The sequence below is a fragment of the Spermophilus citellus genome (assembly GCF_964194105.1).
Source record: "Spermophilus citellus genome assembly, chromosome: 12".
NCBI classification, from domain to species: domain Eukaryota; kingdom Metazoa; phylum Chordata; class Mammalia; order Rodentia; family Sciuridae; genus Spermophilus; species Spermophilus citellus.
In genome coordinates, this window is record NC_138198.1 from 41,941,609 (window position 1) to 41,957,376 (window position 15,768).

At 48.0% G+C, this 15,768-nt stretch overlaps 1 pseudogene across 1 annotated transcript in view; it reads right to left on the minus strand.

Moving 5' to 3' along the window:
* LOC308631619 (phosphatidylinositol 3,4,5-trisphosphate-dependent Rac exchanger 1 protein-like) overlaps positions 1-7,186 on the minus strand; it is a 75,362-nt pseudogene extending 68,176 nt beyond the window's left edge. The window contains exons 1-3 of the transcript XR_014024316.1: positions 7,133-7,186; positions 6,931-7,002; positions 4,205-4,327 (exon numbers count right to left, since the gene is read on the minus strand). The product of XR_014024316.1 is annotated as a phosphatidylinositol 3,4,5-trisphosphate-dependent Rac exchanger 1 protein-like (transcript). The remainder of the gene's footprint in view (positions 1-4,204; positions 4,328-6,930; positions 7,003-7,132) is intronic.
* Between the last annotated feature and the right edge of the window lie 8,582 nt (positions 7,187-15,768).

A 15,768-nucleotide genomic window follows, 5' to 3' on the forward strand; every position in this document is an offset into this window, starting at 1 on the left:
GGACCGGGCACCAGGACACCAAGCAGGAGGGTGGGCTTCGAAACCGACACGCAGAGCCCCGCACAGCACCCGCACAGCGGCATCCTGGGTGACAAGGCCACGGGCACCCCCAGGCTCTCAGGACGGCCATGCTGCTCTCCCTCCCTCCACGACAGCCTCACGTGGACCCGGGGACACACGGGAAAGCCAAGGGCAGGCCTCTGGCCCCGGGGTCTCCAAGCTCCGGACACAGCAGAACCAGGACGCAGCTGCCCTGACCCCCATGCCAGCTCCAGCTCCAGTCCCCAGCGTGAGGTAGGGACGGGAGCCGAGGCCAACACCCAGGGGACGTGGGCAGGCCACAAACCCAGACTGGGCACTGCGGCAGGGCACTGTGAACCCCCCGCACACCCCCTAGGAAAAGCAGCTCCCCCTCCATGGCACGGTGTCCCATAAGAGGACAAAGCAGAGCCCGGCCCTCGGCCGCTGCAGGACTGCACAACACACGTAAAATGAGCAGGGGGTCCCCGGCCACAGGGAGCGCCCGTGACCCCCTGAACACTCCACAAGCACAGCCATAAATGGACAAACAGGTCGTCAGTGAGACACCACACAGACAACACCACCATCATGCACAGGCACAGACACGGGCACACAGCGCACACCCAGGGACAGTCGATGACCTGAGGCCAAAGGCTCTGTCACACCCTCACAGCGGTGCAGAGACCCACCGAGCCACAGAGCCACCACCTCGCCTGGCCTCCACCGCCTCGCCCGGTCTGCACAGCCCCCAAGCCCTGCAATAACACGGGCAGGAAGAGGGCCGGCACCCGCAGTGCCAAAGCTGACCATCCCTGTGTCATTTCATTGGCCTCAAATGAGCCTCAAGGCAGGAGAATCCCGAGTTGGAGGTCAGCCTTGGCAACTCAGCAAGACTCAAAAAAGCAAAAAATGGGCCGGGGGCAGTGGCCTGCGCCTGTCATCCCAGCAGCTCAGGAGGCTGGGGCAGGAGGATCACGAGTTCAAAGCCAGCCTCAGCAATTTAGCGAGGCCCTGAGCAACTCAGTGAGACCCTGTCTCTAATAAAACACAAAACAGGGCTGGGGACGTGGCTCAGTGGCCGAGTGCCACCAATTTCAATCCCTGGTACCAAAAAAAAAAGCAAAAAGGGCTGGGGTGCATCATCCTGCGTGTCAGAGCCACCAGTGTTACTTCAGGAAATTCATCATCTCCCAGTGAACCGATGCGGGGCAGGGCGGGGCAGTGGGCAGGGCAGTGGGCGGGCAGATTCTGATGGCTAACTTGGCACTTTCTGAGAGGCAGAGTCTGGAGGAAGTGGCTGGGCAGACGCGAGGCCTGGGGAGGCCGGGGAAGAAGCGGGCAGATGGAGGCTGCGGGCCTGGACCACAGGCTGATATCTCAGCCGTGCACCGTCCATCACCTAGAAACAGGTCGTTACAGCACCTGCCCTTAAGGGCTGTTGGGAAGTTTTAATGAGCTAATGTACCAACTACTCAGCACAGCACCCAGCACAAAGAAAGGGCTGCTCAGTGCTCATCCGTGATGGACTCAGGAGTTAGTGGCCAGGCTGGCGGGTAAGGAGGTGAGGGCATCTCCCTACCCCCTGGCCAGGGCTGGCACCGGGCGGGTCTGGGAGCCGGCCCCCTCTTCTCTGGACAGCCCGTCTGGAGCTCTGTTTCAGCCCGAGCCGTGCCCTCCCCACCCCGAGGCTGGCCTTGCAGAGGGGGCCGGGGGCCTGGGGCACAGCCCCCTTGTGGAGGCTGCTGTGCTGTTCCAGGCAGCCCTCACCCTTGAGGGCAGAGGCACGTCCCCCCCCAGAGTAGGGTGGTGGCAGACAAGTCCCCTCCAGGCCACAGACAGCCATGGGCATGAGGCTGACGCCTGTCCCTCGCCCGGTCACGTGGGGAGCCCGCAACCTTGATGCACCTGGGCACAACCTGAGGCCTCGTCCCAGGGCCTCCGGATCCGCTGAGGCCATGGGAGCCGGAGCAGCCTCACCCCGGGCCACTGTCCGGGCCACCTGCACGTGACTCTCCAGCTTCCAGAACAGCCCATAAGCTGATTTCAAAACCCTGAGACGGTGACTCAACCCAGCCGCCCCGGCACGGGAAGAGGGGGCGAGGGCTCCTCGTTTTAAATTGAAAATGATTTAGAATTGAAAACACTGACTCAGGCCGAGAAGGCCGGCTCCCTCCCAGGATCCAATTAGTCAAGGAGGCCCTGGGTGGGCACGGGCAGGTTCCCACCGTCCCCAGGGCCTCCACCTGAGGACGCAGGGCGCAGGCCTCCGGCTGAGGGCGTGGGCAGGCCCCGCAGATGTGGTGCTGGGCTCCGATCCCGCAGGTGTCACAGCAAGAGCCACCCACTTCCCGTTCCCAGGGACGGTGCTCACCTCCCCTTTAAGTCTTACCTGCCTCATTCCCAAAGAACACCCCGGGGCTCGGGGAGGGCAGACGCGGCCACGCCACTGGGACCTGTGGCTCCTGCTTCCTCGGGTGGGAGTCCCACCGTAAGGGCAGCGGGAAGGGCTGGCAGAGAAGGGGCCCGAGGGCACTCACACCCTGAGACCCGTGGGAAGGGGCTGGAGTGTTCCAGAACAGCGAGGAGGAGCCAGTGTGGCCGGTCAGGGAGGGCCCTGAGCGGTGAGGGGACTCCATCTAGGAGAGGGGCAAGGAGGCCGGGGGCGCCGAGGGACCCCGTCTTAGCCCTGAGCGTCCGTCCCAGCCCGGGGCATCCGTCCTATCTCAGGGTGTCTGTCCCAGCCCCGGGCACCTGTCCTCCTGTCTGGGGCTCACAGCAGCTTTGTCAGGCGGAAGGACGGGCCACTGAGGTTGGGGACTCCTGTGAAATCCCCGAGCGCCCGGGTGTGGCCCAGCAGCCCGCGGCCTGGGGACTCTGCAGCTGTGCCCAGAGAAGCTCAGGAGAGGCTCCAGGGAGCAGAGAGCCTAGGATCACAGGGACACGGTAACGCCCAGAGCCTGACATGGGTGAGGACACACTGCCTGGGTCACCTCTCTCGACCACCTGCACGGCAGTGTCACCGTCCTGGGGGACAGAGGGGGACACAGGCAGTGAGAGGGGAAGTCTCGAGGGCCACAGAGCAGGGAGCAGCAGGGCCGGGCTGTGGCCAGGCGGCGGGACTCAGCTGGACGCCACAGCCCCGCGCACTGCGTGCTGGGTGCCGGGAGGGTGCGCACACCACCATGGCTGGCGAACAGGCCCTCGGCAGCATCCGTCTCACAGGTCTCCACAGGGGTCTGGGCAGGGCGGGCAGGGTGCCACGTGCACCCCCTCCTCCCTCCCCAGGAATCCCAGGGAGTGACGGGGAGGACAGCTGAGCGCCCCAGCAGGGACCCGAGGGTCCCTGTGAGCCCTCAGTGTGGGCAGGAGACCGGGCAGGAGACGAGCCCCGCACGCACCTGTGGAGCCGCCCCCATTCCTGCTAAAGTCAGCTACTCCGCTCTCAGCTGGGCCACCATGTCACGGCCAAGCCCAATGCCACCTCCTCCAATGCCCTCCCCCAGCTGCCACTCACGGGACACGGGCTCAGGGCTGGCCAGCTCCCAGGGCTTCACCTCAAGTGACTCCTCCCTGCTCCCCCAGCCTGGGCAGCAGGACCCTTGCTCCCTGTGCTGGACAGTGGGAGACAAAGGCCTCAGGGTGCGGTGACACCGCGGTCCCTGGCTGGTCAGCACTGAAGGGACGTGAGCCTCGGCTGCTGGCCCCAGAGGGACGAACCCTCATGCTTTCCCCAGAAGGTGACCCAGCACTGCACGTCACGCCCCACAGCACACAGAACAGGAGGTACGGAGAGCTGAGCCTGCGGCTGCCCAGCCCCACAGTGCCCAGGAGGACAGCCCAGCTTCTCTGACCTGTGGCCCAAGCAGCACTAGGCACCTGGTGCCCTTCTGGCCAGTGGGTGGCCAAGACTGGTTCAAACCCAGTGTGTCTGGGCCAATCTGTGCTCTCGGCCGCTGGCTGCCTCTGTTGGCCACTCTGTGGCAGAGGGGCTCTCAGCCAGCTGGCTATGGGACCTCAGGGCACAGCCACTCAGCAAGAGGCCACATCCCTCAGGAAGTGGAGAGGGGCCACCCGCTGCCCACTGTGCCTGGGAGGAGCAGCCCACCAGGGCCCGCCTCCCAGATGGGCCTGCAGGGGCACCGGCCAGGGTGCTGGGCAGGGTCCGCACTGGGCAGGTACTCACGAATCTGAGGAACACGTTGCCCAGCTCATGCTGAGACTGCGGCTCCGGGTGCAGGCAGCACTCCAGGGCGGCCAGGAAGTCCTTGTGCACCTCCAGGATGTCCTCGATGTTGGAGAAGAGGATCTGCGAGCAAGCAGAGGCCCCCACGTCAGCAGGGCCCAGGGAAAGCCACGCGCCCGAGGAGACAGCGCTCCGGGCACCAGAGCCTGCAGGGAGACAGGAGCTCTCCCGCTGGCCCGGCCGCCCCGAGAAGGTGGGCGCGAACAGGCAGCCTGTGTGCATGGGCAGAGACCGGCCCAGAGCTAAGGTCGTCATGGTCATCACGGTCACGTCACGGTCACGTCATGTCAGCCAGCTCACCCCCAGCCTGCGGGTGAGGGACCAGCACCCCAGTGCCATGTGCCAGCAAGCCCCAGGGGCAAGGGTGCCACCCTGGCCCGTCATACCCACATGTCAGTGCGCGCCAGCCCCAGGACTGAGCGGCACGTGTCCACACCAACACAGGGAGGAAACGCGGTCTGGGGGTCTGGAACCTGCCATGCAGACACCCCACATGGGGCCACCTGCTCCCTCACCTCCACCCAGAGGGTGAAATGCAACCTGACCCAGTAATTCCACACTGTAAAATGTAGCCTCTCAGTCATTTCCAGCTAGAGGACTTTTGCCCCCCGGAGACAGACATCTGGCACGTCTGGGGACGTTTTGGGCTGTCACAAACTGTGGGACAAAGAGGAGAGTGCTACTGGTGTTTGCAGTCACAGACCAGGCATGCCACTGTGGGGCACAGAACAGAGACGTTCAGGCACCAGTGTCCACAGTGCCCAGATGGGAGTCTGGGGGCTCAGCCAAGTGACTGTGCTGCAGCCTCACTGGCATTAACAAAAAAATTGGGAACAAATATCCACCTGTAGGAACCAGTTAATCACATTATAGTAAGATACATTCCACAGGCAGGAATACTATGCACCTGAAAAAAGAACCTGTGGATACACACACACACAGAATCCCATCGTATCCTCATATAGATTTTAAGTGTGTGGCAGGGAGGGGAATCCAGGTGCCGAACAGGTTCCATTAGGGGCCTGTTTGTGTAAAACAGCACCAAAAATGGCCCCTCCTATCTATGCTGGTGGGAACAGAGACTTTTTAGGTGGTGATATAAACTGGCAACTGTGGAGGTCTCCGGAAAGGACCAGGAAAGATCTTTCTGATCTAAACTTCACAAATTCCATTTTCCTTCTGTTTATTGCACAAGTGTCTTTGTCAGTCTAAGTGCTGAGCAAGCAAGGTGCTCCCTCCGCTCAAACCCCAGCGTGGAAATGAGCACAGGCAGCAGTCTTGCTCCCTCCGGCATTTTCTGAGCACCTACTGTGTGCCGGGCTCAGAGACCCAGAGGATACTGCAGGGAGCAGAGGAGTCCCACCCCCGTGGTGGGGGTGCCCGGGGCGCCCGTCACAGGAAGTGGCTGTGGCAGCCCCAGCCCGCAGTGCCGGGTCCCTCCAGCATGTCCGCTCACGGGCTGACCCCACTCCTAAGGCCCTCGGTGACTGTAAGGAAGGGCTGGAGTGTGAACCCAAAGGAAATGAGAAACGTCCACCCGAAAGCCGCCTGCACAGTCACGACAGCCAGCAACTGCAACAGTGCGCACACCCAACCTGGAGGAGGGCTGTGTGAAGTATTACAGAGCCATGAAAAATCACGGGCCCCACACAGACTAAGGGCAGCTCCCAGGCGACGTGAAGGCAAGACCCGGACCCGAAAGGACAGGCGACGCCAACCGATGGCGTCAGGAGCCAGTGTGCACTCTGAGAGGGAGGACTGTGTAGAGGGACAAGGATGCTCCTGCCTTCGCCTGGGCCGGTGGCACACATCCCTGGGCCTTCACTGCAGGGTGGTTCGCCCTCACGGAGAGCAGGGTCTTAACACTCGGAGACGGGACGTGAAGTCACCACAGCATGCCACAGACAGACCCAACCCCCGCCGTGCTCAGCAGTGTGCCGAGGGAGCAGGCTAAGGAGGGGACCTGGAGAGGGACCCCAACACTCCCCCCAGCCGTCCCCGGGCCACCGTGAGCCTCAGCTCTCCTAGGCACAATGTGATCTCAGAGCCATCGAGGTCCCCGTCCAGTCGAGCAGGGACACCTGGAGGGGGCGGGCATCTTCCTTGGCCACGTGGCTGGGACCTCAGATGCCCACGGTCCCCTCAGACCAGGGCCTTACCGTCCCAGGGACTGCGTAGCGGCTTCCCAGAGAGCAAGGTCACATCAGAGCCAGGCCCGCGGGAGGCCCCGTGCCACACAGAAGGCCATTGATCTCCTCCTCGGCCTCCTGAGCCTCTGCCAAGACAGAGCTGCCTGACCACTCCCCGGCCCCTGACCCCACTGCCCAGCCCGGGCGGGAGGCAGCTGCAGGAGCCTGGCTCCCAGGGCCCTTGGGAAAGGACTTTCTGCTGGTCGGAGCCGGCGCCAGACCCAGGCAGCTGGGAGACGGGGGCCGCGGGGCCAGGGAGGGTCCCGCACTGGAGCAGGACCGAGCCAGCCGCTCACAGCCCCGGGAGTCCTCCAGGGACATGGGAGAAGGGTGGGGAGCATCACGGCCCCGGGAGTCCTCCAGGGACATGGGAGAAGGGTGGGGAGCACCAAGCCAGGGCCAGCAGGTGACCTGCCCTCCCAGCATGGCCAGCAGCAGACCCTCCACGGGGGGGGGGGGGGCAGCTCTGCGTCCCACCTTGACGTTCTTGTCCGTGAGCCCCTTCTCCACGGAGTCCGCCGCATTCTGCCGGATGCGGTGCAGGAAGGCCTGTGGAGACAACGACAGTCAGCGCCCGGGAGGGACGGGCTGACCCCCCAGGGCCCACGAGGCAATGGTCCAGGGACAGGGAAACTGACTCTGCTGACACCCGAGCCAGGGACGCCCCCCCACCCTGCACCAGCTGCACCCTCCGTGGGGGCCTGAAGAGACCCAAGAGAATGACACGAGCCATGTACATTTGCTTATACAAATGTTCAAACATGATCTGAGTCTCCTTTTACACTGTAATGTCAAAGTTGAGTAGCTGCAACAGAGATCACATTGCCTGCAGAGCCTATCGTATTACTTCTTTTAAGAAAGTTCGCCTGCCTCTAGTTTTCACATATTAGGCTGGGCACAGTGGCCACTTGCCTGTAATCCCAGCGGCTCAAGAGGCTAGGGCAGAAGGATCACAAGTTCAAAGCCAGACTCAGCAACTTAGTAAGGCCCTAAGAAACTTAGTGAGACTCTAAATAAAATATAAAAGGGGCTGGGGGAAAAAAGGAAGGGGGGCAGCCCTAGGGATATGTCTCAGTAGTTAAGAGCCCCTAGATTCAATTCCCAGTATCAAAAAAGTAGGTTAGGGGCTGGGGATGTGGCTCAAGTGGTAGCGCGCTCCCCTGGCATGCGTGCGGCCCGGGTTCGATCCTCAGCACCACATACAAACAAAGATGTTGTGTCCGCTGATAACTAAAAAATAAATATTTAAAAAAAAAAGTAGGTTAGAGCAAGATACTTAAGTTTCTAAATGCCTTTCAAAATCTCACTGAACATCACAACAGATACCTTAAAATTTTTAAATCTACCAAAATGTGGCAATAATGAAATATTATTAAGAAATACTAAGGAGCTCTTGGAGAATAAAAGGAGACTGGATCAAGAAGTAGAGGAGAAAAGCTATATTATATCACAGAAAAGAAAAATGCTGCTGCAAAGATGAGTTCCAAGTTCAGAAACCATAAATGGAGATTCTGGAAAAAACATTAGGGTGACTTAAACAATGAGACCAACCTTAATTTAAAATCCAATATTTAAAAAGTTACAGGGAACATGATATTTTACTTCCAAGACTGAGCTCTCTGATCGACATTAAACTAAATTCATTATCTGTCTCAGGAGAATCTGAACCTGGGGTTTAAGCTGGAAAGAGAAGCAGGGAGGGGCCTAAGACCAAACCAGCACAGGACACAGATCAGGAGGAAGAGGCAATTAAGTCCATGACCACTATGCAAATCAACACAAAAAACTTTAAATTTTAGCCAAAAAAAGAGGGGTAGAGAGTAACGACACTAATAAAACCACACTGGGCCCCAAGAGGAAACAAATTCCACCAGCCAGTTAAGTAAGAAAGTACTTCTCTACACCACACAGGAAAAGATGGAAAGCTTTACCATGCTCTATGAACAAAATAAACTTTTTTAACAAACCAGAAAAGAGTAACCAAAAAAACAAAATTAAAACAATCTCATTTGTGATTACACCAGAAATATTCAAAATTGAATCCATATTAAAAACCACTTCCACCCCTAATCACAATGATCAGGTAGGGCTTATTCTAGTCATACCAGGACAGCGTAGCCTTGGTAAGTCAATTATTAAGATAACTCTGTATATTACCGGCTAATTGAGCTAAATTCTAATAAATACTAACTGACATTTTAAAAGCATTTGGCAAACTTTGACATTTTTTCCTCAACTAAAAAACATTAACAATCTCACCAAAATTAAAACAGATAAGGTTGCAACAAATGAATATTATAAAGGGTCTTAGCCAATGTAAAAATATATATGTATTAAAATATGTAAGATTAAATTATTGGGATCATGTGCATGTACAAATATGTAACAATGACTCTCACTATTACGTATAATTAGAAGGCACTAATAAAAATGTGGGAAAATAAAAGATAAAAATGCTTTATTCATTGATAATGATTGATAAGGCAATGAACACTTCATGTGGAAAATACAAATTAAGGAAGAACAATAATGCAAGTTATTACTAAGCTGGACTGATATAAAATAACTACATAAAAATTCAGTAACTGTCCTATGGACCTATGATAATAAGATTGCTATAAAAGTAGGAGGAAGATCACATTTAAAGGCATAAATGCTTAAAAAAATAACTAGAAATAAATACTAGGGGTAGGGGGGAGAAGAACAAGACCAATGTGAAAAAAAACATTAAACTTCCTTGAAGTCATTTAAAAATGAATGAGAGCACCACCCCAAATGAATGAACCTCCAAAACAGGAGCCATGCATACCATGTTTGGAAAGGTTTCAGTATCATAAAAATGTCCGAGTTTTGTGGCATTCCAATCAAAGACCCAACGGAGTATTTTTTATATAAATATGCTTTGCTTTAAAAAAATTTTTTTAAGTACTAAATTCATCTGAAAGAACTAAAGTATGAGAATCAACAAAGAAAATCTTCAAGGAAAAAGAATAAAGATGGGAACCTTGTATTGTCCACATACTAAAAGTTTTAAATTTAAAGCTAATAAACTCAATTTAGGGTGGTACATTAAAAGACATTATCTGTAACACACTGAACAAAAGATTAACAGACAAAATTCTTTTAGGGCTTGAGTTATAACTCAGTGGTAGCACACTTGCCTGTCACACCAGAGGACCCAGTTTGATCCCCAGCAATGTGTCCTGAAAAGTCTTTAAAATAAATATTTATTAAATAATCCTACAAAAGGATGAAGGATGTGAAAAGACAACTTACAGAGGGGGAAAGCATGTCTTAGTTGAAAAATTTCAAATTAATATGTTTAGCTGACCTTTTCTCTTGACAAAGAGAAGGGAGCGGGAGGAGTGGAACAGAAGGGAAGATTAGGGAGGATACATATGTAAGAATATGGCATAATGAATCCTACTATTATATATAATTATAATGTACCAATAAATTTGTAATAAATAAATTATTATATTTGTGGGATACAATTTGATAGGACTTACAAAATAAAAAATGAACAAATGATACTTGGAATAGCAACTTCATGTTTAAGACTCTGTGTCTATGCAAAAATGTCTCTTATGTAAAAGCTCTCTCTTGTCTAGCGAGGAGGTCCACAGAACAGGGTAGAGGAGAGAGTGGCTACGAAGTCCCTGATCAAGACCTCCAGACACCAAGCAGGAAGCAGGTCTGATTTTATTGCGCAGTTACCATGTATATATACTCAGACAATAGCTAAGCAGATTACAGGCAGCCACCAATACAAGTTTTTATTTATTTTTTTTTTTTTAAGAGAGGAGAGAGGGGAGAGAGAGAGAGAGAATTTTTAATTTTTATTTTTTAGTTCTCGGTGGACACAACATCTTTGTTTTGCATGTGGTGCTGAGGATCGAACCCAGGCCGCACGCATGCCAGGCAAGCACACTACCGCTTGAGCCACATCCCCAGCCCATCATTTATTTTTGATAATAGCCATTTTAACTGGTGTGAGGTGATACAAAATTATAATTTTGTATTTTCCCTGATGATTAGTGATACTGAAAATTTTTTCATATACTTGTTGACATTTTATACATCTTTTTATGAGAAGTTTTTGTTAACATCCTTTGCCATTTTTTTAGTCAGATTATTTATTCTTTCACTATTGTTTGCGTCTCTATATATTTTGCACATTAACCCCTTACCGGTTATATAGTTTACACATATTTTTGCCCATTTTGCAGGTTGTCTCTTTACTCTTTTGATTATTTTCTTTGCTATGTAGAAGCTGTTAGTTTGAAGTAATTCCATTTGTCTATTTTTCCTTTAGGTAATATTCTTGTTTTAAAAACTTAGTAAGTGGTTATTATTCTGTGTATCTTTCTGTAAATACATGTTTCATTCAGTGGATTTATCTGTATTTATACTCTTAATTCTTTTCTTTCTTGTGTGTGTGTGTGTGTGTGTGTTGTGTGTGTGACTTTGTTGAATAACTGTTGCCTAATTTTATTTTTTCTTTTTGATGTATATTTAGATTACTTATAGTTCTTTGCTGTTCTGCATATGCTCTTTTGAATGCTATCTTGAGTATTTTTTTGTTACATGATAGAGATTTTCTGTATACCTGAGAACTGATGGACTGTATGATATATGATTTGTTAGCTCCAGTTCTCACTCCCCTGGGAAGTGGGTGAGTTCACGTGCCCCAGCTCTAGCCATACTTGATACCATATGTGGTCATAATTAATCTATAATGGATTAAAAAGAGAGTAGATAGCCACATGTATGCCTTGTATACCCCCTCATTTATGAGTCTAAGGTGGTGGTGGGAAGGTAGAATGAATGTGAGAACAAAGGTGCTGGCACCACACTGTAGTCATTTATGCTTATATGACTGCGTTTATTTGTATTTTTAGTGAATAATTACGTTCAAATTTCTTAGTTTTCCTTTCTACTAGAATAACTGCTGGTATCATCCAAACACGGTCTCTTACTTTAAGAATGTGAAGGGGTCCTGAAGCTAGAAAGCTTGAAAAGTGTTGCTTTAAACATGTAACAGCTGTACAAAAAACCAATATTTTATTCTTGTTGAGAGTAGTCATCAGTAAGGAAAACAAAGGTAATTTAGTTCCTTTAATAGATGAAAAAATTAGTTGACTTTTAAAGTTTCGTATTAATTTTAAATAAATTTTCCATTCTTTGCCTTAAAATTTGTTTAAAACAAGACTATATTTGTAAATAAAATACTTTGCAGGTACTGATCTTAAAGAGCCAAAATGCATGCCAGTGAAGTTGGACCTTTTGTCTCCAAAATAAGAGCAGTGATTAATGACATAGGTAAGCATAATTAAATTTTCCTTTTAGGGAGACACTCATTGCTAAACAAAATTACATATAAGAGGTTGTGAGGGGAATGGGAAAATAAACAAAGAGAGAAATGAATTACAGTAGATGGGGTAGAGAGAGAAGATGGGAGGGGAGGGGAGGGGGGATAGTAGGGGATAGGAAAGGTAGCAGAATACAACAGTCACTAATATGGCATTATGTAAAATTGTGGATGTGTAACTGACGTGATTCTGCAATCTGCATTTGGGGTAAAATTGGGAGTTCATAACCCATGTCAATCTAATGTATGAAATATAATATGTCAAGAGCTTTGTAATGTTGTGAACAACCAATAAAAAAAATGTAAAAAAAAAAAAAATAAAATAAAAAAAAAATAAAAAAATTTTCCTTTTAGCATGCCAAAGATGATCTTCAATGTCAGACATAAATAGTTGCATATTGTCTTTATGTATAAACTTTGGTCATATATTATTACTCATGGCTAATAACTGGCTAATTTATTTGTTATTTATTTACTTTTAATGTTGATAGCAGCTTTATTCATAATTGCCAAAAATTGGAAATAAATCATTGAACAGACACACAAACTATATATCCATACTAACACAGCATCCTTAGCAGTTGAAAAGAACAAACTGATATGTGCAACAACATGGATGACTGTCAGACAGTATGTTGAGCAAAATGACCTAGATACAAAAGACTGCATACAATATGACTATATGCATAAGAAATTCAAAGGCTTGTGAAACATTTTACTGTTAAATCAAAATGCTGGTTATATCTAAGGGAATTGGTTACTGACTGAGAAAGAAATGAGCAAAATCAGTTCTAAAAAAATCTGATTAGTGCATTATAGTTATGCATAATGGTGAGGTTCATTTTGACATATTCATATATGTCATGTTTAATTTAAAAAATTATGTGAAATATTTTATGTATGTATATCTTTTAAATAACTGCCTACACAAAAAATTTATGGATTTGTATTTTTTTGTTTTTTATATAAATATGGTCATACTATTTCCTTAGAATTATAGTACATGTAGCAGTGTACTTTATTGTTATCAATTTTCAATTTTACTATTACATATTAATGTAGTCTTAGCTAAGATTTTAAACCATTTCTTCATTTAATGAACATTGTAGGTTTTAAAAATTGTTTCACTGTTTTTGTTATTTATACTCAATCAGTGAATGACCTTTAATGTGGGGACAAGTGCATCAAGTACTGCATACATGGCATATGTTAAGGGCATTGGAGTGGCAGGCCACTCTTCTCATGCTGGGCATGTGAGTGGCAGACCGCTTACTCACTAGGCACATCTCTGGGTGTGAAACTGTGTTGCGGTCCCTGTGCTTGCTCCACAGCCTGCTCCTCGATTTGCTGACAACTAAAAAAATAAATAAATAAAATCTTAAAAACAAATAAAAAAAATAAATGATAGCAAATGAAGAAAAGGGAATTCTTGAGCTCTATGAATAAGAATGCAAATTAGTACAGACATCATGGAGAAGTACAGGGAGGTTCCTCAAAACAACTATCAAGGCCCAGCAATCCCACTACTGGGCAGGTGCATAGCTCCTAATCCACACTTTCATTTTGCACTGTTTGTTAACCCACAGTCATGAGAGTCCAAAAATATTAAGTAGAAAATTCAAGAAATAAACAAGAATTCTTAAGTTTTAAATTATGCACTACTTGAGTTGTATGATGAAACCTTGCTTTGTCCTGTTCCATCTCACCCCAGACATGAAGACCTAACTCTGGTTCTAACACATTCCCTTTTTCCCAGAGTAACCACACTGTATACACAACACAATATTAGTCACTTAGGGGCTCAGTTTTGAGATGAACTGTTACAGACAAGCTGTTAATGTTCAAGTAGCCCCTATTTTACTTAACAATGGCCACAAACTATAAGAGAAGTAATGCTGACAATTCAGATATGCCACAGAAAAGCCATAAAGTACTCCCATTAAGTGAAAGGTGAAAGTTCTCAATTAAAAAAAAATCATATACTGAGGTTCCTAAGATCCACAGTATGAATAAATAGGAAAAAATATACATGTATTTGTTTTTACATATTCATATATATTTACATACAGTCTTATTTAATTGTTTCACTGTTTTATTTAATAAATAACACACTTTTTCCAAATTGAAGGTTTGTAACAACTTGTGCCAAAAAGTCTTATCGGTGCCATTTTCTCAAATGCATATGCTCACTATGTGTCTCTGTGCCACCTTTTGGTAATTATCACATTTTGAACCTTCTCAGCACTTATATCTGTTAAGCTGATCTGTGATCAGTGATTTCGGATGTTATTATTTTGGGACACCACAAAACAAGCTTTTATAAGACAAGCAAACTTAACTGAAACACAAATTGAAATTAGGCCAATTAATAATCCTACAATGCCCTCTAAGCATTCAAATGAAAATACGAATCATACACACATTGCTTACACTGAAGCACAGCTTAGGAAGGCATGTTGAAAACTAAGAAAAACCAGAAGTTAGGTCTCTTGGACAAAAGTTGTGGATGCAAAGAGAAAATTCTTAAAGGAAATTCACAGTACTACTCCAATGAATAAACAAACGATATGAAAGTCAAAGAGCCTCATTACTGACATAGATAAAGTTCTAGTTGTCTGGATGGGGAAAAAAAAATCAAGCCAGCTACAACAATCCTTAATCCTAATCCAGAGCAAGGCCCTATCTCTCTTCAATCCACTGAAAGCTGAGGGGTGAGGAAGCTCTGGAAGAAAAGTCTGAAACTAGCCCAATGGTTCATAAGGTTTAAGGAAAGAAGACATCTCCACAGCATGAAGGTGAGGCAGCAAGTGTTGATGGAGAAGCTGCTGCAAGTTACCCAGAAGATCCAGCTCCGACCCCTCAGAAAGGTGGCTACACTGCCAGCAGGTCTCCAAACACAGATGAAACACCCTTCTCCTGGAAGAAGAGGTCATCTAGGATTTTCATAGAAAAGTAAAGTCATTTTCTGACTTCAAAGATTCAAAGGACAGGCTGACTCTCTTGTTAGGGAATAATGCAATTGGTGGTCAAATCCAATGCTCACTTTTGACCACTTCAAAACTCCTAGGGCCCTTGAAGAATTATATTAAATCTCTGCCTGTGCTTTATAAATAGAACAACAAAGTCTGAATGACAACACATCTGTCTACAACATCATTAAACCCAGTCTACTGTTAAGAACTATTGCTCTGGATTAAAAACAAAAAAGATTCCTACTCACTGACAATGTACATGGTCACCCAAGAGCTCTGATGGAAATGTACAATGATGCTGATGCCTGCTAACCAAAGATTTATTATGCAGCCCAAGGAGGATACAGTAGGCTGAGGCAAAAAGATTGTGAGTTCAAAGCCAGTCTCTGCAATGGTGAGGTGCTAAGCAACTCAGAGAGACCCTGTCTCTAAATAAAACAAACAAACAAAAAAAAAAAAATAGAGCTAGGGATGTGGCTTAGTGGTCAAGTGCCCTGAGGTCAATCACCAGTACAGCCCCACACAAAAATAATTTCTCCAAGACACATTATAATTAAAATGACTAACATACAGAGCAAGAATAAAATATTGAAAGCCTCGGGGCTGGGGCTCAGTGGTACAGTGGTTGCCTAGCATGTGTGAGGCACTGGGTTCAATCTCTGGCACCACATCAAAAAATAAAAACAAATAAAATAAAGGTATTGTGTTCATCTACAAATAAAAAACTATTACAAAAATATATTGAAAGCCTCAGAGGAAAATGTCACATTTAGAGGAAAGCCAATCATAATTATTCTAATTTTTCAGCAAATTCTAAAATCAAGGAGAGTGTGGAATGAATGTGAAATAAAATAACCATCGACCATGATTACTATATCCTGCAGAGCTATGCTTCAGAGTTGAAGATGAAGTAGTTGAGCAAAATTAAAAGAATCCACGACTACTAAGCCATCACTACAGAAAATTCTTACA